This window comes from Triturus cristatus, chromosome 10 (genome assembly GCF_964204655.1).
Source record: "Triturus cristatus chromosome 10, aTriCri1.1, whole genome shotgun sequence".
NCBI classification, from domain to species: Eukaryota; Metazoa; Chordata; class Amphibia; order Caudata; family Salamandridae; genus Triturus; species Triturus cristatus.
The window spans coordinates 585,409,329-585,423,986 of record NC_140593.1 but is presented as its reverse complement, the minus strand read 5'-3'; positions in this window follow the sequence as shown (position 1 = coordinate 585,423,986).

Sequence of the window (14,658 nt, the reverse complement as noted above, 5' to 3'; positions counted from 1 at the left end):
CTCCAAATGCAAGTCCCTAAGGCACTCCCCGGTGCCTGACACCGAGCTGGTGATCATTCCACCTCCTAAGGACATGGTGCCCATGGCACCCTCAGCCCCAGAACCACCCTTCTACATCGGCCTCCTGTCCGACTTCAGCCCTTAGATCGTCTTTCTTTTGCAGATGTGGTACCCCTTGCCACCACCATCCTACCCTGAGTTCCCAGCTCCAGGTGCAGATCCTGCCTTTTTCCTCTCCAATGTTTGATATGTTCAGGTTTGCAACTGCCCCTTCTGGAGTGCCTTCAGGCCCCATAGGACTCTGTACGGGATCACGCTGGTGGGTCCTTCCACTGCGTTGTTCAGCCCCATTACTCCTCCAGCACCATCCGAGGTTGTGCTAATGCATACCTTTTTAACCAGCGTACTCATTTCCAGCTTTACACCAAACACCACGTCTGATGCGATTGCTATGCCACCAGTACAGGCTCTTGTACCTCAAATACTGACTCCACCGGGTAACCAGGAGCCGAAGCTCCCTGCAGGGACCAGTGTAAGCTGTAGTTGCGATATCAAGGGGGAGTAAAGGGAGCGGAACTTGGAGTAGAGCTGGAGCACATCGACCCGCCAGTACGCGTTTGCAAGCTTGTTGCGCCTATTCCCTTGGCCTTGACCATCTTTTCCTTATCAATATATCTTTCTGGGGCATCGGTATACAATGGCTGGTGTCACGGTGGCGGCTCTGGTTGACCCCGAGACCCTTCTAACATGTACAGTGCTACTCATCCGGAGCAGGCGCCAGTGCAGGCCGGATTAGTGGGTGCCCATATGTCTGCAGCACTAAACGTATCGCTTCCCATTTCGCGCCATTTGGTGTTTTCCTATGTCCTATGGTCTCTTCGTGGCTAATTGCTATGCTTTCTGCTCTAGCCCACGCAAGTGTGGAGTGTGGCCAAGCTTGTATGTGGGGGGGGGGGGTTCGGACGCTTTCCAGCGCTTCGTGATTAGCCTTTTGCTGTTAGTATTCCCTGATCTAGAAACCTAGAAGTAACCTTGGTGTTACGTGTCCTGCGAAACTGATATAGTAAATACAGAGGCCATTCAAAGGGGATTACCCTCTCAGTGCTGTGATGTAATGCTTCTGCTACCCCCCTCCAGTATGTAGTAAGGCTGGTGCAGCTCCACAGCATATGCACCAGGTCTGCGTCCAGGACTGAGCACCTGGGACAGGCAGAATCGGTACGATGAAAGTCTCTGTTGAGTTTGGCTGGCGTGTAATGTGCTCTGTGTGTAATTTAAAATTGGATCTGCCTAAATCGCATGTTCGTAGGGATTTTAACTGGGCTGGCCAACACTTGCCCCCATTACTTGTCTGAGAATTGCCTGCCCAGGTCTCCCTCCCACCTGCTCCAGAGGGGGTCTAACTTGACCGCTGCATGTTGGCGCAGTGACGCTGCGAACCACCGCGTCAAATGCCTGCCTCGTCCCATTACGTGCAAATACTGCATGGTAAGGTGCACTGGTAATTCTGTTGTCAGATCACACCATTGCGCTGTAAGCGTGGCCAATAGGGACCGATGAAGGAGGAATAGACCCGCGGGGAGTCCATCCTCGTGCATCAAGGTCGCATAGGGAAGCAGTGCGCCGTCACGGTAGAGGTCTCCCAGAGTCTGTATGCCCGCCCCTTGCCACTGTTGCAGCTCTGTGGCGGTCAGAGGTCCCTGTCCCCCAGGGGCACCTTCTAGCGGGAGGGCGAGAGCAATACAGCTTTGTATCCCGAGTTAGGAAAAGGCTCCTCTTATAGAACCTATGCGCTATTTTCAGGCGCCGTGATTCTGGAGGCCTCACGGGTGCTCCGGGGTGGAAAAGTTGAAGAATCTGGGATTGCGCGAGCGGCGGCAGCGTGGTTGCCGTGTCTTCACATTGGCGGTCCGCCATCCACCTGGCCACCCACTGGAGTTGTGCTGCCAAAAAGTAGTGCTCGAAACAGGGTGCTGCCAGGCCCCCTTGATCGGCGGGCAGGTATAATTTTTTTTAATGGCCACTCTATGCCGACTGGAGCACCATATAAAATTCCTGACTGTCTTTTCCAACCCAGCAAAAAAGGAAGGCGGTATGTGAACAGGCAAGTTGGTGAAGTAGTACAGGAATCGCCGCAGAACCATAATTTTCACTAGTGCTACCCTGCCTGTCACCGCGAGAGGAAGCGTGCTCCAGAAGTGCATCTGCGATCTGGTAGCGGTTAACGTCCTGCCAAAATTGCCATCAAAGAGGTCTGCCGGCTGTCGGTATATTCAGATGCCAAAGTAGTGGAATGTGTCTGCAATCCATCGTACATTTACTCTGTTAAGCTCCAAGTCCGGGTCTGGGATGTCTGTGCTGAAGGCGTAGAGCTTTGACTTGCCAACGTTTACCTTCAGTCCTGATATTTCTGCAAACTCCCGCAATATGCAGACCAAGTTGCCCGGTACAGTACTGACTTCACAGAGATAGATTAATAGATCGTATGCATACAGCGAAACCTTATGCATGCCGTCTCTTAACAAAATGCCCCCTTGCGTGTGTGCCCTTATCGATTCTGCTGGTGGCTCCATTGCGAGCGCGAAAAGAAGGGGGATAACGGACAGCCCTGTCTCGTCCCTCGTCGCACTGAAATCTCTTCCGAAGTTTAAGGGCCTGTCTTTACCCTTACCCTTGGGTTCATGTAAAGTAGCTTGACTATCTGCAGAAAGGCCGGCCCTAGCTTATATATTCCCAGAGTAGCAAACCTATAGTTCCACTCAAGGGAATCAAAAGCTTATTCCAGGTCTAGCACGAGACTACCCGCCCTCGGCCATGTTATCGTGGAGTATGCGGCCACTCGGAAAAAACGCCGCATGTTGAGCGCGGTGTTGCGGGCTGGCACAAAACCGTTTTGATCTGCATGCAACAGCCTCGGGACCACCTGTGCCAGTCTGTCGGCCAGTATCTTAGTTAGCAGTTTATAGTCTGTGTTAAGGAGGGTCAGAGGTCTGTAAGAGCCCATGTCAGTTGTGTCTCTGTCTGTCTTAGGCAACGAGATCAGGTGTGCCTCACACAGCGCTGGAGGGAGCCGTCCTATATCGACTGCGGCTGCATAGAGGGCAAGCAGCCTTGGGCATATTGACACTTTGTATGCTTTATAGTACTCCGCTGGTAGGCCGTCCGGCCCTGGGGTCTTACCCATGGCCAGAGACGATATGGCGTCCCCAACTTCCTCTAGTGTGATCGGCTCGTCAAGTATGTCACTCTGTGTTGCCTCCAACTTACGTAACTCTATGCGGTCTAAAAAGGTGGACAGAGCCTGTGGTTTGCATCTGCAGTGAAACTGATACAATTGCCTGTAATATTGTGTAAGTGCCTCATGAATGTTGCGCTGCGTGTGCACTAGCACTCCCGTGCTGGTTCGCAGCGCTAAGATGAGTTTGTGGGTACGCTCTTGGCGAATTAGCCAAGCTAAGAGTCGCCCTGCCCGATCCGCTGCTGCGTGAGTGCGCGCAGTGTGTGCTGTGTGGTTGTGAAATCGAAGGCGTTTCAATTACTCCGCATGCTGCGTGCGTAGCGTGTCCAGATGCTGCTTATCACTACCTTCGCCTTCCCAGTCTATTTCAAACCGCAGCAGTTGATTTTCTATTTTACTTAAGCTAGAAGAGATTTGCCTGCGTATGTTCCAGGTCATACCTATACATTGCCCCCTCGTGGCAACATTGAAGGCCTCCCACTTCACCAATGCATCTCTTGCTGTGCCTTTGGTTATCTCGAAGTATGCAAGTAGGGCCGTACCCAGCGAAGAATGGAATGCAGAGTCCTCAAGTGCCGCGGGTTGAGGTCTCCACGTAGGGGCAGGCGGGCGTTTGACATTCCAAGTTAGTTGTTGTGGATTGTGAACTAGCAGGATACTTATGTTCACATAATGATACTGCAAGCTCACAAAAGGGTAACCGTTTTTAATGGTAAGTTCCATCCACTATTAGTTTGGAGACCTCCTATTCTGGCTCACACCTGCACCTCGAGTCTTCACCTAGGTGATGGTGTGGGTCATGGCCCGCCTCAGAAGTTTTGGAATTCCTGTATACCTGTACATGAATGACTTGCTGCTCAAAGTTTGTTTGTCACAGATGGTGTTCCATCACATACAAACCATAGCATCCTTGTCACCTAGTGCCTTCTCAATGCCTCCTGTTCATAGAGGGCAGTAGTGGAAACAACATTGCTTTGAGCTTTCCCTCCTCAGTGGCTCTGAGACATTCAAACTGTGATTCTGAAGTTTCTGGAGGAGGAGCTGGTCCCAGTCCTGATGATCCTACGCCCACTGGGTCTGCTAGCTTCCTCATTTTCATGATCACACATGAGTGCTGGCACATGAGGGCTCTCAAGTAGTGCCTCCACATGTAGTTATTCCAGCACAGGGGAGAACTGTCGGACACAGTGATAATCTCCCAGGGCACTGCGGCAGACCTGATTTAGTGGTTGGTATATTAGAACCTGTAACAAGAGATCTCCTACCCTCCACCAGTTGAGGCCACAGTAATGGCTGATGCATCCATCGTAGCGTGGGTTATTCATCTGGAGAAGCTGGAAATCAGACTTATCTGGTCTCCAGAGGAGCTGGTATACCACTCCAGCTGCAAGTGATTCTGGTGATGCTCAAGGCCTTCCTCCCCTCCCTTTGTGGTCATTCGCTCTATTGTTTACTTATATTATGACAGTGATGTGGTATGTCAGCAAGCAGTGTGTTCTCACCATCTCTGCAGGGAAGTGTTGAGGCTGTGGTTTTGGGCACAATTTCATGGGATTTGGTTAGTGGACAAACACCTATCTGGCTCTCTGAACATCAGGGCAAATAGCCTGAGTCGGCGTCAACTTGGAGTGGCATCTCCATGCAAAGGTGACTTGAGACATTTTTGCCCTGTGGAGCACCACTCAGGTGGCTGTCTCTGCCATTTGCACCAATGCCATTTGCCACTAGTTCTGTGCCCTTTGCTATCTGTTTCAGGGAACCTTTAGGGAAATATTTTGTTTGAAATGGAACGCTCCATATTATTACACATTTCCTCCCATTCCCTTGATTCCTCTGGCCTTCAGCAAGGTTCGTCAGGACCAGGTACAAGCTTGCCCTACTTGCATGGACTGGCCCAGAAGGATGTGGTATGCAAACCTTCTGCACCTCTCTCTCTGTCATCCACTCATACTTCCTCTCAGGGTAGACGCCCTCTCCCAGTCGGAAGTACAGGCCTTGCCTCCCAACATACAACGCATCAGCCTTCATGCCTGGAGATAGTTGCAACACCTAATTTCCTTTCAACTGCCACAGTAAGTGGCCAAGGCCATTTTGTGGGCGTCACCCTTATACTAATTCGGCATGCTCTGGAAGGTGGAATAGATTAATCGATTGATATGCTGAAAACAATGTGGATCCTTTGAAGGCTTGCCTTTCAGAGGTTCTCCAATTTGCACTGTTGCTGACTCAGGGTTGTACAGTGTTCACCATCAAAGGATACATGGCAGCCTTGTTCTCCTTTCTCTGCCTTCCAGAACAACATTCCTGTTTTAAGTCTTCCAAATATGATGAGACTTTTGAAGGGACTGACTAACTTGTTTCCTCCTATGCCGTCGATTATCCCACATTGGGATCTGAACTTAGAGTTAACCTTTCTGATGGGTTCCCCTTTCATAGTTGCCAGTTAAGGCTTTTGACAATTTAAAACTTGTAGTGATTATATAGGCAAGGCGTGTAAGTACATTGCAACCACTGAGCATCTGCATCCTATTCACCTACTTTTTTCTCCAGACAAGCTAGTCCCTTGACCCTCCCTAAGGTGGTAACTCCCATCTGGGGCAATCTATTACTCGCCTGACTTTTTATCCCCACCACATACTAAGAAGGTGGAGGAGTGTTTACACAGGCTGGACCCAGGGAGGCCAGTCAACTATTACATTGACCGCGCTCAGAAGATCAGGTCTCTATGGCAGGCTCTTTGTATGATATGAAGGGTAAAGCAGTCCAGTAGAGTACTTTCTCCCACCAGATTTGTTTGTGCATCAAGATGTGCTACATCCTTGTCTGTCAGGGGCCGAATGGGGTCTATAAACACCTTTGCCAAACATTATTGTTTGGACTCAAGTGAAAAGAGATTGTCATTTCACATGTTCAGGACTGCCACATTTGCTCATATAACCATTCTTTCATACTGCTTAGAAATGTATTCAAAAGGCGAGGAATCAGAAGTTAGAAGTGTGTCTCAGAAGAAAAAAATACTTGCACTTGATCATTCTAGTAGATGCTCCATCTACCTGAAGAGTTCTCAGTGATCTCACTACCTTCCTGTTCTGAAGGATGATTGTAGATAGAATTTCCTGTAAAGGTTCCAATTTAGGTTCTTGTACTGCACTCTCATATTAATGATGCTTTCTTTGTTTCAGTGCTTCAAAGGGCATGACATCACGGCACAGGCTGAGTGCTTTGTGGCTCCAATGACGTCACAGTGGCATTGTATCAGATGCTGACATAGGGCCAATGTCCAGTGTTCTAGAGATATTAAATGTATACAGATCTAGTCTGGCACCTGGGAAATTCAAGTGGGGAGGAATCTAGTCAAGAGGTGACGAATCTGCAGGTAGATGGACTATCCACCAGAAAGATCGTTACTGAAGAGAAGTTATTTTTTCATCAGAATCCCTTCATTTTCTTAGCAAATATCTGATGCTTTTGTAAAGCCTCAAGGAGTTGCTGCAGCATCATTATAGGTATTTACACCGTGCTGTGGAAGTTCCTTCAGCATTACATCTGTCAATATACATATTCATAGTTATTATCTAATGGAAGCACTCCACCCCTGAATATGGGCATTCAACTAGCTCAATCCCAATGATACCCAACCCGTTTTTTCTTCTAAATGTTTACCTTTCCATCTCTTCAGGATAAGAGGCTACACGCCTTAAACATCCAGTTTCGACCCATCCGCCTAATAGGGCTTGAATCTTGCCTAATGTTTGTGTAGGGTTATTCTAATACTTGGTTTTACTGTATTTAGGTGTATAGCTCTTTACATTGCATGGCACTGTTATTCACGGTATACACTTGTCTTTGGACTACTGTGAACAGAGCTGTAAGGTGGTCTCTGCAGGCATTTTTAGGTATACTTTACATACAGCTGTAAACTGTCTGTTGTGGAAATATCTATTTGTACAATAACAATATCTCTTATTGACTTTCTTGTCTGTCTAGTTTGTTTGCTTTTTGTTCAATGGCTCTCCTTCCTCTTCTTGTGTTTGTCCCTCTCCTGGAGCATTGTTCGTTTACTGTCTTTTTGACTGGATGACTTCTATTCTTCCATGAATCACAAAAGCGAACTACTTGTTTGTGACGTGTAGCTGTAGTTCAACATGCTGTGCATACTCCTGGCATCTTGTGTTGGGCTTGGACATGTGCCAGTTGTTTTCCTTCAAAGAAGTCTTTTCGAGTCACGAGGTACAGTAACTCCACTTATTACTGGTAATGCACATCTGTTCCATTGTTAGATACATGTTTTTCTCTGCTGGCGGGTTTAAACGTGTCCCTTTCAAGCTCCGGTTCAACATGGCCTGGTGTTAATGTCAGGGCTGCTTGGATATTTTTCTCACCGTAAGAGTAACAATCACTTGTTCAGATTCTCCTACCGCATACTCTCTTCGACTCCACATTTTGAAGACTTTCTTCAACGCCCCTCTCAGGCCTCATCTACACCATCATTTAAAAAAAAAATGTATTTAGCAGAATTACAGTACATTTCGGACAACAAGGCATGAGTTTATGAAAAGTGATAACGGGAACAATTCTAAATAAAGTTCTTCCATCTAGTCCACACATGAGCCGGGAATAAGACCACTTCAATTCCAAGATGTCTTATTGGAATCTACTAGCGTCCTGATAGCAGGCTAGCCCCTCCTTATGGCCTATACGTTATAGAAGGAGAGAACCTATAGAGGTCACAGCACATAGCACTCACAGTAAGTCAGGGTGGGACACCAAATACTCTGTTAAGGGGGCCCAGAAATCTTTGGGACAAGAGTATTCCGGCAGCTCTTCCTCATATATCTGAAGCTGATTCCTACAGTACACCAAGTCGCGGAGCCACTTTTCTTATAGTGGGCGACGTTTTGGCTCCCCAGCACTGCGCCACTGCCCTTTTAGCGAAAAGGGTAGAAACTACAACAATTCGCCTGTTGCAGGGCTTAGGGCGCTTGACATAACCCAGCAAACATAACTCAGGGGTGCAGCACACAGGTTCCAACACAACATCAGAGAGAATGGCCACCACCGCAGTCCAAAAAGCAAGCACACCCGTACACATCCAGGCAACATGGAAAAAATCTGCGTCCGCTGCTCCTCATCTCACACAGCTAGCGGTTTCTTTTAGACCATATTTATATAGCTGTAGGGGGGAATAATATACCTGATGTAGGAATTTAAAATGAATAATTCGATGATTACAATTGGCCGTGAGGTGGCCCGTAAGCTGACAGCACGCCATCCAGGCCTCCGGTGTAATAGTGCCCAGCGCCGTCTGCCAGCGCAAGCAAGAGGGATGTTCCTCCAGGTCACATTCGCGCAATGAGGCATTATAGAGTCTTGTGATTAGCTTTTTCGACTCTCTCCCGTCAGCAGTACCTGCAGCGCTCGTAGAGTGGTGGGCTCAGCAGTGTAAGCCGGATACGCCTCACGGACAGCTTGACGAACCCGGACGTATGTGAAGTTGAACATAAAGCCACGCTCTGTGCCGTTCTGTGCCTCTTGTAACGTTTTAAATCGTCCCCCCACGTATAAGTCGCCCAGTCGAGATACACCAGCTGCGGCCAATTCTGGTAGGGCAGGTGCCTCCCTTGCCGCAGAGATTTCAGGATGGGATGTTAGGGGCAGCAGCGGCGCATACAGGTAGAGTATCTGCGCCCTTTTCGCAATCGTACGCCAGGCCCACGCCGTGCACTGCGTGGGGTTGATCTCGGTCCGCGGGCCTTCTGACCCCCCGGAAAGAGCCACTGCCTGCAGTGGGACAGGAAGTACAGCATCTGCCTCAGTAGCCACATGGGGCTGATACCTCTGTGGGAAATGCCAGTAGTGCGCAAATTGCGCTTGGGCGCACAGGTAATAGAGGCGAAGATCAGGAGCCTCAAACCCGTCCCGATCAAAAGGCTGCACCAGCAGTTCCCATCTACACCTGGGCTTCTTACCTCCCCACACAAATGTTAACAGTGCAGACTGGAGAGTGCGGAACAGCGCTATATTCAATTTTATAGGGATGTTGACAAATACAAATAAATACAACAATTTAGGCAAAAACACCATCTTTACTACTGCAATCCTATCCGCCAGAGAGAGGGGCAGGTGCGCCCATCTCGCAGCCTGTTCAGAAATACGTCTAACCGTGTGGCCGTAATTCTCAGTGATAACTATATCTAGATCCCTGTGTACCCAGACCCCTAGATATTTCACAGGGTCGGATGTCCACGACAATGGGAAGTCCAGCTCCACTTCTTTAATGAGTGTAGTTAGTGGCAACACCACCGATTTGGACCAGTTTATCCCTAGGCAAGAGAAGCGCTCAAACTGTACACACTCCCTGAGTAGCGCAGATAGATGGACCGCGGGTTCGCGAACATATAGCAGCATGTTATCTGCATAAAGGGAGACTATCAATGGCCGTTGCCTGAACCGCAGAGCAGCTGCAGCGTGTCTTTGGCGCAGCTTGCGGGCGCGGGGTTCCAGTGCTAAGGCAAATAGCATAGGTGACAATGGGCACCCCTGCCTTGTGCCTCTCCTGATAGGGAATAGTGAGGACACCCACCTGTTAACCCGCACCCGAGTCACATGACTATACAGTACCCTGAGCCACTGCAGGAAAAAAAGGGGGAAAGCCCATCCTGCTCAATACTGTGAACATAAAAGGCCACTGCAGAGAGTCAAAGGCCTTAGCTGCATCTAGCAGCATGGCCACCGCTTGGAAATCTGACTCAAAATAATGCAGAGTGGAAAAAAGCGTGCGCAAGTTATAAGTGGTGGAGCGCTCCATGACAAACCCAGACTGATCTGGCAGTACCAATAGGGGAACCAAAGGTTGTACCCTAATAACAATCATTTTTGCTAAACTCTTTGCATCAATATTAATAATAGAAAGTGGTTGATATGATCCGCATTGATTTGATAGCTTATCCGGTTTCACTAATGTGACCAGTAGGGCAACCCGGAGCAAAGGTGGCAGCGTCCCGGTCTCATAGGCCTCCACATAAACTGCCAGAAGCCGAGGAGCGAGGTATGCCACATATGCCTTATAAAATTCGCTGGGTAGTCCGTCCGGACCTGCAGCCTTGCAGGTTGGTAGACACATAATGGCCTCCTTAACATCCTCCTCGTCGAACGGTTGCACGAGGTACTCTCGATGGCCATTGGATAGCCACCCGAGCGCTACATCGTCAAGGTATTCATGTATCTCCCCTGTCGGTGGAGACTCTCTAGAGGCGTATAAGCGAGTGTAGAATTGTAGTACAATGTCACAGAGGTCAGTGGTCGAATGGCGGACCTCCCCGGTTTCATCGAGAAGTTCAGTTATGTTTTCCTGGCTATGCGGTTCAGATAGCTTCTGCACCAGCAAGCAGCCAGGGCGGCCCCCCTCACCATAGTATCGTGCTATTCGATTCCGGGAACAATACAGCTCCTAGTCGACAGTCTCATTATGGTCCGTGACCAGTTCCCGTATGGCGGCCAGTTTGGCGGTGGTTGGGTCTGATTCAAATTCCCGTTCTAATTTAGAGATGTCAGATGCTAATTTTTTTTATCCGTCGTCGGATGTCGCGCAAGACACCGGACTGGACACCTATTCAAGCCCCCCTTACGGTAACTTTAAACGCTTCCCAGAGCATTCCCGTGCTTTCTACTGTTCCCTTGTTTACTCTAAAATAATTTTTTATGGCTTCCGCTATAGTCTGCTTAAATACTGGGTCTTTGAGTTCTGAAGGCTGCAGCCGCCAAGCAAAGGGCGGTGTCTGATATGTTGGAATCTGTAACGCGAGGAGTACTGGGAAGTGGTCTGATAAAGTTCGGGCCTCATGTGATACCGCTGTTGTCCAGGTACAAACCATCTCCGAGACCAGCCAAAAATCAATGCGGGACTATGACCCGTACACTGAGGAAGCGAACGTGCTCTCCTGACCTGCGGAATGCCGTTTACGCCAGACGTTATGTAAGTGACCAGTATCCAGGAGCCCCAGTAATATATCCGCAGCATGTTTGGGTCGGGCCTCACTACTGCTGGTTCTGTCCATGGTAGTATCTAAGCACAAATTAATATCCACCCCCCATTATAACTGACGCCGGGGGAAACGACGATATTCAATGCCACACACCCGAGTAAAACGAGAGGTCATCAACATTCGGTCCATTAACATTAGCTATCAACATACTCTTTCCGGATAAGCGACCATACACCATCGCAACCCGACCACTATCATCCGTTTCAGATCTAATCACAGTGAAGGGCACACCTTTCTTCACCAGGGTTAACACACCCCTAGAGTAGGTTGAGAAGGAAGAAGAGGTCCGCACACCTGCCCATCGAGTGCCCACTCTGCTAGCTGATTCCCCAGTCAGGTGAGTTTCTTGTACAAGGGCAACCTGCACTCCCATACGATCTAAGTATGCAAACACCGATCTGATCTTTTTAGGCGTATTTTGGCCACAGACATTCCAGGTAAGGAACTTGATCACACTATTCATCATGGAGGACCAGCCATAGGTAGACACATAAATATATATCTGATAGGTGATAACCAGACTTCAAATGCAAACATTCATGGTGTCTGTCCGAGAAGGTACAATCTTCATTCTGCCTTTCCAGAAATAAACCCCCCCCCCCCCACTTCAGCTGCCCCAACATGCCAAAGCCATCCCAATGCCCTACCCAACCCTCCTCCCACCACCCAACAACTAAAGAGCCGATTTGGGGTACACCCATTTTCAGGGGCACAGAGTGCTACTAGCCTCCCACTGGTGGGAGGTGGCCAAGCTAGTCCAATACACTGAACTGTATGGCAGGCAGTCTTAAGCTGAGTGCCAAAACTCCTGGACGGTAAGGGTAATAAAGAAGAACCTACCATACAAGACCATGACTATATTCTAGTGGCAATCAGCCCACCAACCATTAATAGTTTAGCTTCAGGACAAGGATAAGAGCATAAAGGCAATGGTTCACAATAAGCAGCAACATGGATTTGAGAGAGGCACAACATGTCATGCACAGTGCACTATGTTACATAAGAGTAATCAACATCAGATAATGGAGCAAGCAAAATGTCGAGAACAGTCTCATAAAGGAACCGCAGAAAATCAAGAAGTCCAAGTTGGTTGATGCATCCCACCACTACTCCTCTTCCTCAGGAGCAGAAGTAGAGTCACGTCTCCTACACTTCAGGGATGGTGGATGTGGATGACAGGCTGAGCCACTTTCTGTGAGAAAGATGATATCCGGTGATTGATTGTCAATGAGGTCCCACAGGTTGTGCTTGCTTAGGTATCTGGTGTTAACATGTTAGTGGGGTGGGGTGAGGTGAGCGTGTTGGGTGGAGTAGGGGTGATGCTGCAGGTGAAACGGGAGTGAGCACATGCAAAAGGTCCTACTTTGTCATGTGGAAGTAGAGATGGGGCAGCTGTCGTGTCTGCGACCAATGTAGAGTGCAAGCAGTTCAGAAGAGGTGTAGCTGCGATCGGGTGGACCAGGGTGCAGATGGGCTGCCTTTGGCACGCCAGTAGTTGTGCATCGACCGCAATTAAGTAGCTCATTGAGGGGGGCAAAGGCAGTGAGGGGTGGTAATCTGCAGCGGGAGAAGGCACAAGTAGAACAAGGGAGTCAAGAAAAGCACGGGATGTGGGTGGAGGCCTGGAGTGAGGGGAGAAGTGGGGTATTAGAAAGGCAGTTAGCAGAACCGAGTCAGAGCAACACAACTGGCATAAATACGGTCACAAAAAACTAGAGAGAGAACGAAAATAGGCACAATAGCAGTATGTTGAAAAAGACGAATGCCCAGAAGACAATAGCGGAGTACAAGGACAAAAAGCTGGCACAATAGCAGAGCACAGAAGACAAAATGGCCACAAATGCTGAGCACAGAAGATAGTTTCCAAAAGATAAAATGGGCACAAAAGCGGAGTAAAAAAGACCGAATGGGCACTGAAGTAAGCCCAAAGACCGAGCACAGGTCAAGCTAGAGTGCAAAGGAGTAGAAGGGAGGAGCGCAGTGAAGCAAGGCATACGACTGGGTCTGAGAAGGACCTCCCCTCGACCACTTCCGCCTCCTCCTCCCCCACTGTCTCCATCTCCCCTTTCTCCTTATCTGCACCCTGCACCACAACCCACCCCTCCCTTACATTCTGTGGACCCTAGGCTATGACGCATTCATCACAGGGATCTAGTTCTTCATGTGGTGGGGAATATCCAAGGTCTCCCTATGACCCCTCTTACGAAAGACAACCACATGAGAACCCCTGGGATGATTACCTCCAGCTGATACAGACCCGCATCTTTATCCAGCTAAGGCATTACCCCCTGATGACTCCATTTCGTATCATGAAGTGCTTTAGCATGCAGCCACCTTCCACAAGGTGGAAATGCACAAACAACCTGAGGAGGACTACTTCCTCATGGAAACCCTTTCCTCCTCGCTAGGTCAATGCAATATTTGCCTATTTTGAAGGGCATGCTACGACCCATGCACATCTTCAAAGAGCCACTGAAGAGGCGTGTTCTCACCTGCAAGATGGATTAAAAAATATAAAGCCTCCCCCACTGAGCCCCCCCCCCCGATATCAGGGGTTGGCTTCCACAGGACTCTCTGGTGGTACACACAGTTGGCAAGTGTGCTAATTCGCAGGGTGCAGGCAATGCTCCACCTCCAGACCGGGAGAGCAAGAAGATTGATGCGAGCTGGCAAGCGTGTAGCCGCCCAGTCTGCCACACATTGGCGGATTGCCAATTCACTGAGACTGCTCTCTCCCTATGACTGCACTCGCTAGGACGAAATGGAAGATCTGGTTCAGCATCTTCCTGAGCAACACAGAAAACATGGGCAGGAGTTGGTGGCGGAAAGAAAAATGATTTCTACCGCCATCAAGTGTGCCCTAGATGCGCGGACATGGCTGCGCGTGCAGTCATTGCTAGTGTCCTGCAGTCATGCATGGCTGTGCGTCCGGCTTTAAACTGGAGGTTCAACAACATTTCCTCAATTTCCCTTTCGATGCAGAACATTTCTTTAGAGGTAAAGTTGATGAGATGGAGAAATCAAAAAGGACACAGAGACAGCCAAGGCCGTGGGTGAGCTACGCACGGCCACTTTCACCATACACCATATTGTGGTGGGGGCCAAAACCACCACCCCATAGCCTCTAGGTCCTCCACAGGCAACTAAAACAACTACCACTGGCCCGGGGTTACTATAAAGGAGTATATAGAGGCAACAATAGTAGAGGCAGAAGAGAAAGCGCAGCCCTCAAATTGGCTGCAACTGCAAATCAGTGACTCCCGCAACCTTCTCTCCTCCCCCCCAAAACACCTGTCAGGGGAAGATTGCAAGGGTTTCTGCCAAGTTGGGCAAAGATCACCTTGGATCAGGGTTTATATGTATTATAGCAGAGGG